Raw genomic sequence first — 14557 nt, 5'->3', positions numbered from 1 at the left:
CAGCTCAGTCAGAATTGTGAAGTCTGCAGGCTTCATGAGACTGGGGATATATTTTAAAAGTTTAGAAGCATTTATACCCATAAATTTGAATATATTCTATGGCTCCTGGGACTCTATTTTTTAAATATATGCTGGAAGAAAAAGATGAAGAATGTCTCATCTGGCCTTTTCATGTTTGGAGTGAGTGATTGCAACTCTGGCAGCCAATGGGACACCTACTTGCTGTACGGCAAGTGGAAGAACATCAGATCACAATCGTACCTGATTGTGGTTTTTATGCAGTTTTTGAATTGACTATAAACCTGAGGCGTGAACTAACATTTTGATTGTGTATCTACTGCTCTACATTGCTCGCTTTTCCAAGGTCTAGTGAATTGAGTGTGATGTATTGCCAACTTTATTTTCAGTTAGTTTAACAAAAAGGTGCTATCTATAATTGCCTGCCTTTTTGTTTTACAAAGTCTGGACTGGAATTGATAGAAAAATGAGAGATTTTTCATGACAAAATTAATGTAGAAATAATGTTTAAGTTTTCAAAAGGAATGATTTTTGGTTTATTTGAACACTTGCACAAAATAAAAAATGTAATTTTCATTCTTTCCACTCTTCTCACTCCCCTTCTCCCTCTGGAAGAGGGGAAGAGGGTGAAAAGAACAAAAAAGAGGGTTGTCAAAAATCATCCTGAAAAAGTGGAAAATGTTCACAAAAATTTGTTTTTGAAACAAGGCCATTTTTCAATGAAAAAAATTTTTGTTCAAGCAAATTTGACCAGCTCTAGCCTGAAAGGTCAAAGTATAAAACTTCCTCAGTCTGTGCCTTCCCTCAAAAATGGAACCATTCATTAGGAAACACCTTTCACTGGCAACTGTCACAAGCGACTGTTTATGGCAACAGTCAACTCACACCTAGAGGTTTCTTACCTGCTACATTAATTCTAATTATCCCCCCAAAACTATGGCCTCTGTGTGGCCAGAGGCTTAGAACTGCCTGCTTTGGAACAACATAAAGTGGCATCTGGAGTATTTCAGTTGCTTTTTTGCACTTGGATTAAAAAAAAGTTGAATTTTATAAAAATGAATGTCCCAGTTCTATAACTCTTGTGGCAATTACTTCAGTGTGACTACTTGTGCGAGGGTTGCAGAGCAGGGATCAGATACCAAGTGATGAGGGTGATATAAGCATCTGAATAGAATAAACTTGACTACAGAAAAATTAATAGTTTGCCAATGAGAGAGAAATATCTGTTTAAAAACTATTGCTCCCCCTGCCCCAATTCTGATACCAATGGCCATAAAATGTCCTATTGAGGATATATTTTTATTGAGGAAGGGAGGAGGCTGCAGAAAAGCCTTTATGGGGCTTCTGCATTTCCTCTGTTCCATATAGTGCTTTGCAACAGCTGTTTCTGTAGCATCTTGGAGGGGTAGACTGTGGCAGATGATGATAGAAGCCAGGATGTGACCAATAGTTCAAGAAGTATGTAGATACTTTGGCCTGTGGTTGGAGGGTGGAGTCAAACAGTGGGCCTGGATGCTAGGCTGTAGCAGCTACTCCGATGACTTACTGTGTCTTGAAAGGGAAGAAGAATTCTATACTATTCTCCTGACATCTCTTTGGCAAGGATCCTGTTTGCAAGGCCCAGTTTACTCTGGCTTTGTCCAGGTTTTGGCCCATAGACAGTGAAAACTGCTGTTTATTTTCAGTAGGCAAACAGTCTTTCCGTGCAGTCATCAGAAGTAATTTTATTACATTTTATCTTGCTGTTCTGCCTTTGATGTCTACCGTAAGTGTAATTATTAGAGCAATTTGATCTAAGAAACCACTTCTCTTTGTTCTTTTCAGAAACTAAGCAACATTATCTTCACCAGAAACTTTAAACATGTTTGCTTTGGACATATGTACTTTACTTTCAAATATATTCCTTTTTTTAAATGATTCCTCTTGACATAGAATGAAATTGTTAAGCATTATAACTAGAAGTAGTTAAAAATGTTTTAGCAGGAAATTTTTTGGTGCAAACATTAATTCAAGGTTTTTTATTTTTTATTTTAATTGAAAACTAAAATTTTGCTCAGATCTTCATTTAGAAAAACATACCATTTTCTGTCAGTGTTTGACAGAGGATGTTGTAGAGTCCCAGACAAACTAGTTTTATTCATTGTCCTGTTAACAGTTGTTTATTATTTCATATGGCTGACCTCTGCCCAGCAAAGACTTTTTATGAAGAGTGAATTGTTTCAGAGCTGACCCAAAGATAAACTTTGCCTAGAAAACCATGTTGTGGCCCAGTTTGTATACTCACTGACAAATACAGAAGGAGAGGATAATAGTCTTAATCATCACAGGTACCCTGACAAAATTATAATCTTACTTTTGTTAGTTCTTAAAAAAATTAATTGAGAAGATGTGGGATGTCACAACATAATAGAAAAAGAAGTATAAGCAGCAGCCCTGGGAATGACTGGGCCTGTCCCAAACTAGGGTTGGTAGTTTCCAAAGCTGCTGCTTATGCTTCATTCAGTGACATCCCACATTTTGTCTTATGGTCCTTTTACCTTTAGCAGCTCGGGTGAACTTCTGGTCCCCTGTAAGTAAATGTGAATTTTGCCATGGACTTTAGTGAGGCCAGGAATCACCAGTAAGAACTGCATATTTAATGCCAACGTCAGACAGAAGTGAAAAAAGTCACACATACTTTGTGTTTGTTTTCCTCCCCAATGAGATCAAGTGATGATGGGAGACTCTCCAAGTAAAGAATAAACTGTGTTCTGAAAAATATGTACGTCTATCAGTCATTTCACATATTCTATTAAAATGGAATTTATTTACAGAATACAAAAAGAAAACCTAGGAAAAATAAAGTAGAACCATCAGCTGCTTGCTTCAATAAATTATTTAGGAAGATAATTACTTATGCCAGTAAAAATCTTGGTTGTAGGAAAATATTACAAGAGCTAGAAAATTAAAACTTGGGTCATAATTTTCAAAAATAAACAATGATATTGGTACATTAGTGAGTGCATTTGTGTTTCCTTAAAGGTTCTGCTTTTCAGAAAGTGCTGAGCACACATTCTCTGAAAATCAGGTCCCTGTAAATGTCTCAAGTTGGGCATCCAAAAATTCAGGCACCCAAAGTCATTTTGAAACTCTGGGTTTTGTTTATGGTTACATACTTTGTTTATGGAAATTAGGGATTGACTCCACTTATCATTTCAACTAGCAAATACTGCAATATTGATTACCTAAAATAGACTGATTTTCTTTTTAAATGGATAGTATTCCTCACATTTTTGTCACTGAAAATCTTGGTATGCACAAACTTAAGTATACTAAAATATTGGTAATTTGAAACCAAATTAGACAAAAACATTCCCATAAGATGATATCATTACAGAGTTGTCAATATTGTCCAATATTCTGCAATTGTTTGATGTAACAAATAGCTTAATTATTTAAAAATGAGACAGAAAACATAAATCTGATTCAGTGATCAAGTATGACAAATGCAGTTTCTAATTTACACTCCCCAGAAGTGAAGAAGAAAAAAATGTATTGTACTTAAGAACATGATGCTTTACTAAGTAACCCATGTTCAACTGAATTAACTTTTCCCCCCATTAGATCAATTTAAGACAAAATTAATCAAAGTAAAGTTATTATTGCTCTGGAGGAAAAAATATATATAGTTGGTTCTGAAATGTCTTAAAGATACTAGAATCCCATAAAGCTAAAGTCTCCACAATATGCAGTCATCTAAATAGCTGGAAGTATACATGCCTATATTTCCTTTGGGCACAATCATAACTAGGGAGTTGCATACCCACATAGGGTAAAAGTGGATGTAAAGAATCCTTAATCTGCTGTTGGGTTTACTCATATTGCAGATCATAATGCTAAGTGGAAGCAACCTCCACAAGACTATTACTCTCCTTCTCACACAGGTGGGTGTACAATGAGTGGGTGGAGTTGTAGCTCAGCACTGGTTCTGCACATCAACAAGCACAGCTGAGTTTGACTCAAAAACACTCAACCTGGTGTCTGATCTGCCCCTGTGGCTGCACAGTTTCATACTGCTGCTCATGCAGAGCTTGTGAGCAATCTAACCCATACCATTTTTGTTTCTGGTCAGAAAGACATCATTATGTCAGTTGGCAAATGATCACAATTGGACACTCCTATATTGAAATAATTCACACTTCTAAAGACTGAATCGCTTCCTAGATTTTTTTAATTTTTGGAAGTCAGCTGTAGATTAGTGCTCATATGTGTTCTGCTTGCCTCACAGTTAGTAATCCTGAAAGAATATCATTTATTGGACCAGCTTCTGTTGGTGAGAGAGACAAGCTTTCGTGCTACGCAGAGATCTTCAAGTCTGGGAAAGGTATTAGGAGTCAGTGTCACAGCACAACACAAGATCGAACAGACAGTTTATTCATAAGCATTTAGCACATATTCTAAGGGACCATTCAAGGTGAAGTGGCCTGTTAACACCCCTATAGTCATAGGACAAAAAGGGGGGTTAGTGGGTTACAGATTGTTGCAATAAGCCATAAATCCAGTGTCTAGCAAAGTTATGAATTTAAGCTTCCAGGATCATCTTTTGAAAGGTACACCACATATTGTGCTAGGCATGTGTAGGACTCAGGGATCTTAAGAGGTGTATTGGAGGAGGTGTTAATCATTGTAGCAATGGAGATATGTCTGCAGGTTTTGCATCTGTTGTTCTGGCAGGGTCAGGTTCTGCTTTGAGTTGGTGTGTCCTGGTCTGTGGGAAGCTTGTTTCTGATGATGAGCTTGGAGAGGGGGGGTAGAGGGAGGTTGTTTGAAGGCCAGAAGAGGGGATTTAGGAAAGATTTCTTATAGGATGGAGTCCCCATTAAGTATTGGTTGTAGTTATTTGATAACACCTTATATGGATTCTAGTGTGGGGTGGTAGGTGACAAACCAGGGGTGTGCAGTGAGAGGGGGTTTTATTTCTATATTGAAGCAGGTTCTCTCAGGATATTTGTGTGGTACGTTCCATGATGTGATCTACTTCTCTGGTGGACTGTCCTTGTTTGGTGAAGGCGGTTTTGAGTGTGTTATGGTGTATATACTGGACTTTCTCCTCAGAGCATATTCTGTGGTATCTGAGTGCCTGAGTGGCTGTGGATAACAGATTTCTTGTGTGTTTGGAATGGTTACTGTTTCTATGAAGGTAGGTGTGATGATATCAAAACATATGTACGTTATCCAGTGTACAAAATACACGAGCAACAACTATGTGGGTGAAACCAGACAATCACTACACTCTCCAATGAACTCACACAGGAAAATGGTAAGATAAAAACATGATATCACCAGGGGGTGAACACTTTTCATAAAGCGATCACTCTATATCTGACCTTTCAGTCCTCATCCTCAAAGGAAACCTGCACAACACTTTCAAAAGATGAGTCTGGGAGCTTAAATTAATAACATTGTTAGTTACTAAAAATCGTGGTTTTAATAAAGACACCGGATTTATGGATTATTACAACAATCTATAACCCCCTAATCCCCCTTTTTGTCCTATGATTATAGGGGTGTTCACTGGCCACTTCACCTTGAATGGTCCCTTAGAATATATGCTAAATATTTATGCTAAATGTCTGCTTGATCTTGTATTTTGCTGTGAAACTTCTTGTACCTTTCCCAGATCTGAAGAAGAGCTCTGTGTAGCATGAAAGCTTTTTTCTCTCACCAACAGAAGTCGGTCCAATAAAATATATTACCTCACCCACCTTGCACCTTAACTAGACACTTTCAAATAGCATAAGCCTTACATTTATAAGGGGGGGTGTCTTAAAATTTTTAGAAAGTATAGAAATGTTTCATTAAAGAAAGTAGTTTACATTTTAAAAGGCATTATATCGGTTTCTTTTCTAATTTTAATACTCCCCTGTAATGTTGAAAATCCACATTGAACAGGATTGTGAAGGAATAAAAATGGGGGGGAGAGATAGCTCAGTGGTTTGAGCATTGGCCTGCTTAAACCCAGGGTTGTGAGTTCAATCCTTGAGGGGGCCACTTGGGGATCTGGGGCAAAATCAGTACTTGGTCCTGCTAATGAAGGCAGGGGGCTGGACTCAATGACCTTTCAAGGTCCATTCCAGGAAATGGGATATCTCCATCAATTAATTATTATTATAAGAAAGTTAAACTGACTAAAACCAGAATTAGTTAGTTTCAGTCAAACTTTACTATGCACGCTGAGTGAAGTACATACACAAAAGATAACATATAAACTAGTGGTGGTACCAGGGAACAGCTGTTTTGTGCAACAGGCTTCCTTCAGATGTCAGCAGAAATACTGTCAGAAAAATCAGAGGGAATGATGTGGGCAAGATTAAATACATGCTTAAGTATTTGATGAATTGGGGCCTGTATTAACTCAAAATAAAGTTGAAATAATATGTATGGCAAATGATATTTCCCAGGCAGGAAAAATATCCTACTCATTAAAAAAATTAAATTGTAACAGTTCATTGTTAAAAATAAAGAGGGTGTTTTAAAGTCTGTGAAATTTTCCCTTGGACCTCTTGAATCAGATTTCAATGCCCTAATTTTATTCCTGATAATGGGCCAGGATTTTTAAAGATGGCCTCTATTTTGCTCCTGCAATTATTTCTGGATACAGTTAAATAATCTCAACTTCACTTACTATTATTTGCTAACTCAGAATTGATGTGGAGGGGGCAAAAATGAAAGTCTGGTAAAAACAGAACTGAACATTTTCCTCATATGCTAAAGATGTATGCAATATTCATTGTGTGAACAAATGAAGAGTCTCAAAAAGTGTCTACATTTAAACTATTCTGGCCTTAATTATTGATCTGAACCTTCTCTCATGAAAGACAGTGTCAAAATTTCCACTGACTTCAGTTGTAACTTGTACAGGATCTAGTTTAACTAGTTCTGTCAGATGAGCAGTTTGGAGATGCTTTGTCCATCAAGTAGTGTAATGTTTACACCAAAATATCTCCATTAATTCAACAATCTAATTCTGAAAATCCTTACTTATTCAAGTGCTGCACTCTGAACAGAATGGAGGGCTGTGAAAAATATATAGACACAAAAACATTCACTTGAGAAACTGACTTTATTGTAATGACTGAAACAGTCATTTACTGCAGTTTCTCCTGGTTTTCCTTAACGTCCCTTAACCCCTCTTTCTGCATAGATCTCTTCCAAACCTTGATTTGTCCTGAGCGCCCTTTGGATTACATTGCTGAATGCTCAACAAGTTACCCAGTAAAGGGGAAAGACCACCAGCTATATTAAGGGATTCAGGCATTTCCCCACACCCTCACTAGTCCTTGCATCTCACTTCTCCAGTTTAGCTTTCCTGCCCCTCCCCAAAACCTACTCTCATACTTCTCAAAGTGGTGCATAAGTCTCCCAAACAGGAAGCACACTGAATAGCACCCCTTACTGATTTGCCTTGGAATTAGACTTTCCATTTTAATTTTACCTTTGAACAAAACACTCAATTTAATATTGTTTTAAAACAGCTTCTATGATATGAATATCACTACACTCTACACAAACACCATTACCAATAATATGGTCTCATTCTTCCACGGCCTTAGACATATAGTCTTTTTGTCAATAGTCTCAATGACTTCAATAGGACCAATCACATCAATAGGTTTCAGGACTGGATCATAGATCTAATTATTTTTAGAAACTGTAAATATGGAAAGATGAGTGACTAGACTCTGATCAATCTGGACCAACATCTCTCATCAAATGGAGCAGTTTTTAACATTCCCAGAGGGTTACTTAAATATTTACAACCTCCCCGATACACTTTTTGATGTTACTTATCTGTATATGACCACCCTTGTATCATGCATTGTGTACCATATCCAAGTCTTGTTTGTTGTACCACTGTTCAGACCATAATAACAATATTATAAATCCATTAAAATATATGCTTATTCTGATGTTAGGTGCATCATGCCTGAAAAAGACCATTTTCATTTTAAACTTTTATTTAAAAAAAATATCATCCCTGTTGTAACTGGAGTCAGTGCCTTCTGTGATGAATTTGGCCCACTATCCATTGAAATGTACCAAACACATTAAGAGCTATAAAAGATTAAATGGAAATGGGCATTCTCTAAAGAAAGATAAAGAATACAGCATATGTTTCCAAGCTGAAAGCTCAAACTTGAGAGATACTGTCAATCCTCATTTCTTATTGAATCTCACATGATTGGGCTACAAAAACTTAAATTTATTCATACAATAATCCCATATCCCAGGCCATAGAAGAATTAAAAGAGTGAAATCTCCATGAATTCACTAGAACTATTTGGATGCTTATAAGTTAAGCATGTGTTTAAATAATTAAAGGACTATGGCCCAAAAGAATTTCAACTTAAGCCCTTATCTTGCAAACAGTTAAGCAACTACATAACTTCCTTCATCTGAATTGTCTCATTGATTCCTATGAAACTACCCATAAGAGTAAAATTACATAAGTGTGAAAGTATTTACAGGATTGAGTTCTTGATTTGCATTAGTTATTAACTCTATAAATCAAAACAGGAAGTGAAAGAAAGCCATATTTCATGGCACTGATATTACTCAAAAGGTCAAAAGTTTCATCACTCGGTAAATATTTTTAAAAGTTTCAGGCTGCTTGCTGCCCACAGATTTCAATCAGCTTTATTCTTTCTGGTCACTTTTTGCCAAAAAAGCTAAATCAGGGATTTTTTAATTTATTGATCTTGATTAGCATTTCATTTACATTAAAAAAGCTTAACAGCTGTTGTGGTTGCACACTCTTGCAGGCACTCTTTGAAGCAAAATTTAAAGATAAAAATGGCCTTTTAAAAAATGCCAATTTCAAAGCCAAGGAGATACAAGTCAGTCTATAAGAGAGGAGAAGATGAAATGGAGAATAGAAATGAAGATACAAATCCTAGGGGACACAATATTGTGAAGTGTTGAGCATATTTAACTCCCATAGAAATTATTGACCTCACAGGAAGTTCTCAGCAGCACCTTGTAGAATCTGGCATAAACAGAGCAGAGGCAGGAGGGTTGCTATTGAGTATTTTGCAGCTTGTGTTCAATTCAGTAGGAGTTAAGAGAACTGAGCATCTTGCAAGGATGGGGGTGTGATCCAGGCATTCATCTGAAGGTAAACTGTGAACTGTACCCATTTTGGGATTCTGACAGCATCATAAACGTGCACACTGCACTTGTAAACGCCTTATTTATAAACTTATACAAAGGCGAGGATTCCAAAAGTGGACCAGTTAGGAGGAAAGGAGGTTACTGGATAACAAAAGGACTTCCCTTAATAAACAAGTACAAATGAAGAATGCCCTAGTGGGGGATACAAGCTGCACTTCTGCTATTCACTTTCGGTCCCTCCTGTAAATATTCCAACGCAGCCATGTGCATCCTCGGCCAGCCCTGGCCCCTTCTGTCGCTGCTCTGGCATCATGCTCCGTGAGGGGCGATTTGGCTAGGCTGCTGCGGTTTCTCCTGCTGCTGGAGCTGCAGAGGGAGGAAGGAAACCCAAGGGCAGAGAGCAGCCGGCAAGGGGCATGGAAGAAGTGGAACGGAGTGAGTGAGCCTAGCGCTAGGGAGCGGAGAGAGGGGGCCAGGCGGGCCAGGGAACGGGTTTGACGGCCTCCTCCCGCGCAGGGCGGTGAGGGCAGGCGGAGGGCAGGGCAGCCGGGCGGAGGCAGGGCTGAGATGAGGGGCTGGCAGGGCTGAGCCGTGCGTGTGGCCGAGCCCGCCGGTCCCGTCCCTGTGGCTGCTGGTGGCGGGTGCTGCGGGCTGGCTGCCCCCTTGCGCCCCTCCGAGGCCCGGGGGGAGGAGGAAGGAGGAGGCGGAGGAAGCGGCGGCACCAGGAGCAGGGAGGCGGCGGCGAGGGAGCCTGGTGGAGTCGGAGCCGGGCCCGCAGCGACGGCGGCTCCTTCTCGGTGAGTCCCGCTGCGCGGCCCGGCCCGGCCGGGGAGCAGCCGCGGTGGTGGTGGGGGGTCGGCCCGGCCCCGGTGCCGCCCGCGAACCTGGGCCGTGGTGCCGGCAGCGGTCTGGAGCAACGGGACACGGCGGCCTTGGCCGGGTGAGCTCCCCTGGCAGCGGGCACCTCCGCCCCGGCCACTGCGGGCTGCGGCCCGGGCCCCGCTCTGCCTTTGTTCGCTCCGCTGCCCGCACCAGCGGCGGCGCCAGGCCTCGCGGAGAGACCGGGGCCGCGGCGCGGCCTGCAGGGGAGCGAGCAGCGCCCGGGACAGGGCCGCAGAGATACCCCCGCCCCCAAATCCCAAAGCAGGAAGGGGGCTGGGTCTGTCCGTGACCCCCCAAAATCTCGGGCCACGAGGGGGGGCTGGATCTGAGTTTGACCAAAAACAACAACTCCTCAACCCCACAAAGGCCGGGGCAGGAAGGGATCTCCCTCTGCCCACCTCCCTCTCCAAATCCCAGTGCTGAGGGCAGCACGCAGCTGGATTTTTCCCGGGTGTAGCCCCCCTTCCCGCTCTCAGAAATAAGAGGGACCTGGTAGAGTCGCTGTCCGACCAAGTTCCCTGCAGGCCAGGTGCCCAGTGCTAGTGCTGCGGTCACCCCCTTTGGCCTCTGCCTCAGAGGCTCAGGAGAAGGTTAAAATCTAAATGTCATACTGTTGTTATTGCATTATATAAATCTGATAAATCTTCTCTCACCCAGGAGTAATTAGAGGGCAGAAATAATATGCTGCTGTGTGAGAGAGGGAGAGGAGAGATTGTGAAACAACTCGACCCACCTATGCACCCCAGCCTTCTTACCCCAAACGATTTCCTCCTCCACCAGAAACAAACTACAGCCTAGTCTTTGCCTATGGTTAGTCAATTACTTAAAAACAAAACAAAACACCAAAGTTGCCAAAAAAACTCATAGCTGCCAAAGTTGTTGGAGCTTTAATCTGGGAAGCTCCTCGTTGAGCTCCTGTGATTCCATTATTTTTGGTTTTAAAATTAAATTGGGCTTCCATGATTCTGGGACGCAAACACTGGTGCAGAGCAGATCAAACTCTGTCTGGGTGAGGGGGACGGCAGCTGTAAACACTTCACTTCCATCTGGCAAAGTGTCACCACCAGACTTCCAGTTACCACTCTGCATCTTTTCCACTAACCTGCCTCAATACCTCTGTTTTAGCTGTCAAATATGTTTCCACCAGTGTTGCCCTAAATCACGTACATATTCCCCTAGTAAAAATATGCCCCCTACCATGCCTCCCTGCTTCTTAGGGAATTATAGCCCAGAAGTAGTTGTACAGCACTATGTGTACAACTCTTCTGGAGAGTTGAAGAGTGGTATAACTATTGGTTTATATTTATAAACATGTCCTTAGATTGTATAGATCATGTTGAAGCTTCATAGTAGTCATGAAATAATGTATTTTGCTTGGCTAGTAGTCTTAAATTTTTCTGGAAGATTGTTGGAGAATAAGTACAAGTAGTCATTAATTTTGTAATAGATCTTTTTTTAGTAAAGCAATTACACAAGAAAATATGCATTTATATTTGATAAACTGAAAGCAAATTATGAGTTAAAGCAAAAGATATCTGCTTTAGCTTTCATAATGCTTTTATAAAATGTTTAGTTTCTCTTAAGCAATTCACTAATGAGGTTCCTTGTTTCCTATTACATATTTCATAATAAAATTGTGGAAGTGTGGTTACAGCTTTGTAGTCAAAATTGAGTTGTTTTCCCTTAAAGCATGTATTCAGCCTCTTTAAGAAATGCAGATAAACCCTCCCTATACAATGATTTCTGCGAATTTAACTAAGATTTATTTTAGAGTCAAATTAAGTGAGCCCTTGAAGAAGTTTAGCACTTAGGGTATGTTTACACTTAAAATGCTACAGTGACACTGCTGTAGTGCTTCAGTGTAGATCAGTGATCCTCAACCTGTGGCCCATGGGCTGCTTGCGGCCCAATCAGCACATAGCTGCAGCCCATGTGACATCCTCAGGGCCATACAGGTAGTATTGGATGTGGCCCACATAACACATTGTAGGCTGCATATGGTAAATAGGTTGAGAACCACTGGTGTAGATACTCACTACAGTATAGTGATGGGAGGGGTTCTCCTTTCATTGTAGTTAATCCACTTCCCCGAAAGGCAGTAGCTAGGTCAATGGAAGAATTCTTCCGTCGACCTAGCTCTGTCTACACTGGGAGTTAGGACAGCATAGCTACGTTCCTCAGGGGATGTAGATTTTTCACACCCTTGAGAGTCATAGCTATGCTGATGTAAGTTACAAGTGTGGATCAACCCTTAGCAGAATATGCAGTCTTCAAATTTTCCATATAGTTAACTAATTTAAATTTTGTGTAAAGGCTACATTTAAAGAAATTAACTTAGTATACTAAGTTATTATTTCTAATTATTATGATTATAGACAATGCCAGACCGACAGCTGAGGTCACTGAACCAATCATCCTTCCTCTATAACTAATTTGCATGCTACAGTTGTGCTTGTGCAATGAGACAGTGGCATAAAAGAGATTGAACTCATGCTAAGAATTATCATAGATAGATTACTTGGTCCCAACTGTCACTGCTCCTTTACATTTGAAAGGCTCCTCATGGCACTGTTGTGTTGATTCCACTGGGGGCAGCACTGCTGGGGAAACTGAGGTAGAAGTGCAGAGACATTCCTGTTTATAGCCACTGCCATTTTCCTTCTCTCCCCACAGTGCTGCTTTTTGGTGTCTGGGTGGAAGGGGAGGTGTGCAGAGGAGGAGAGAGGTGGGATGGAAGTGAAGGGTGGAGACTCACCCAGTCTGTGTGTGCGGATGTCTATGTGTACCGATGTCTTTTTCAGCTCCTCTGGTGGTGCTGCCTTGCTGCATGATGGTCCTGAGGCAGCAGTGCCAGAGGGAGCAGTTCAAGCACACCTCAAACCACATGGTGGGGGAGGGAATCTACAAATCAGTTTAATATAGTCCAGGGCCACAAACACTAAATTGCATTGATCATCATTGTATGGTTGTGGCATGATGACTACAGGGCAGAGTTGAGATTATTTTGTGGGTCTTAACTGTACATTTCCATACAACAACATGTTTGGGTTTCTTTTAAGTTTAACCTGAACTTTGAATTTCCTGGGTTTGTATTGTTTGTTTGAAATAATTGCAATATTCCTGTAATATTTCTTACCCTTAAATTACTGATAGGTAATTTCAACTGATTTCCATTTTAATGTAGGTTTGGTAGGTTGTTGGTTTTGTTTGTGTGTGTGTGTGTGTGAGTGAGATTATATAGCAAACACCAGAAGACCTTTGAGTTATTACTCACCAAGGGCTGCAGTTTCAGTAACAAAGCTCAACAAATTTATAATAGCATCAGGCAAGAAAGATCCCTAAAAGGAAACTTGTGTTTATATTGGAATATTCATTAACTATGTTTAAATAAGGCAGCTTTATGCCATTCAAAAACATATACATCCAATTTAACTGCAGGTAGAGACTAGGGTATTGGGGCCATTCTGCTTATCACTGGTTTCATATTCTCTCTCATAGTAATTGGAATGTTTGAATTGAAACTCTTAACTAAGTAAATTGGACAAGTGATGGGATTTTTTTAAAAGTACTTTAGAATTTTTAACAGTTTAATTTTGATAAAAACGTCCAAAATTAGTATGATTTCATTTTCCCCTTAGTTTTGGATTTCTTAAGGGAAGCTTAAAATGTCTCAGACAACCTAATTTATTCAGTTAACAAAATAAAGTCATCTCACCTACTTCGTTTCCCTGGCATTTTGGTGTTTTTACAGTCACACTTTTAAAAAGTCTTTCTTCCTTGTTGCTGTGTGTGAAAGACCCACAAAGAGTGAAAACTGCGTATACACAAAGTTGTCAAATATAGAAAGTAAAGAATGGGGGGAAAATAGCAAAATATTTCTCTAATACCATGTCTTAACTTTTAACAATCGTAGACAAAATTTGCAGACTTAAGTGTTTTTGATGCTATCTTTGTATGCCTCTGTATCTTACACCCTGATCCTGCTATTGGATACACTCAGTCAAACCCTTGTAATTCAGAGTGTGATTGAAATCAGTGGTGTCTCCCTGTGAATATAGGGATCCACCTGCACATATCCAAGCATGAGATTAGAGCCATAATTTTGAAAATGCATGGAACACATACTAAATGCAGTGTATTTTTAAGATTTCGCTTTCTGTGAAATTGGTGGATGTCAGATTCCATCTTTAAATTCTATTAGATCAGCTTGCTAATACCCTGGAAGTATAGGATTGTATTTTACTAGATAGTGTCTAGTGGTTTGTCCAGTTATAAGTGACTAGATTAATTCCACTATTTTATTTGAGTGATTATTTCACAGTTTAATAGAGCTTACTGCTAGAACCATCTTCTTGATATTTAAACTATGTATTCCTGGGTTTAATTTTATCCCAGTACTCTTAGTTATCTCTTTGCTTGCTTTTTCAGGTATCTGCTAAAACAGGGGTCGGCAGCCTTTCAGAAGTGGTGTGCCGAGTCTTCACTTATTCACTCTGATTTAAGGTTT

The 14557-nt window shown here is 40.1% G+C and overlaps 1 protein-coding gene across 9 annotated transcripts in view; it reads left to right on the top strand.

Moving 5' to 3' along the window:
- Positions 1-8958: 8958 nt before the first annotated feature.
- Positions 8959-14557, top strand: part of SOCS6 (suppressor of cytokine signaling 6) — a 44492-nt gene continuing 38893 nt past the window's right edge. For 2 of the 9 annotated variants that reach the window (XM_008164416.4, XM_005281478.5), the window contains exons 1-2: positions 9826-9965; positions 10708-10860. The gene's annotated coding sequence lies outside the window, so the exon portion shown is untranslated. Of the gene's footprint in view, positions 9173-9464; positions 9604-9825; positions 9966-10707; positions 10861-14478; positions 14554-14557 lie in introns of those variants that run through there. The other 7 variants (XM_065585175.1, XM_042860408.2, XM_005281477.5 and 4 more) reach the window with 7 other exon arrangements.

The sequence above is a fragment of the Chrysemys picta genome, chromosome 2, assembly GCF_011386835.1.
Source record: "Chrysemys picta bellii isolate R12L10 chromosome 2, ASM1138683v2, whole genome shotgun sequence".
NCBI classification, from domain to species: Eukaryota; Metazoa; Chordata; order Testudines; family Emydidae; genus Chrysemys; species Chrysemys picta.
Note: the sequence above shows the minus strand (reverse complement) of the source record. Positions and strands in the feature narration are given on the sequence as shown.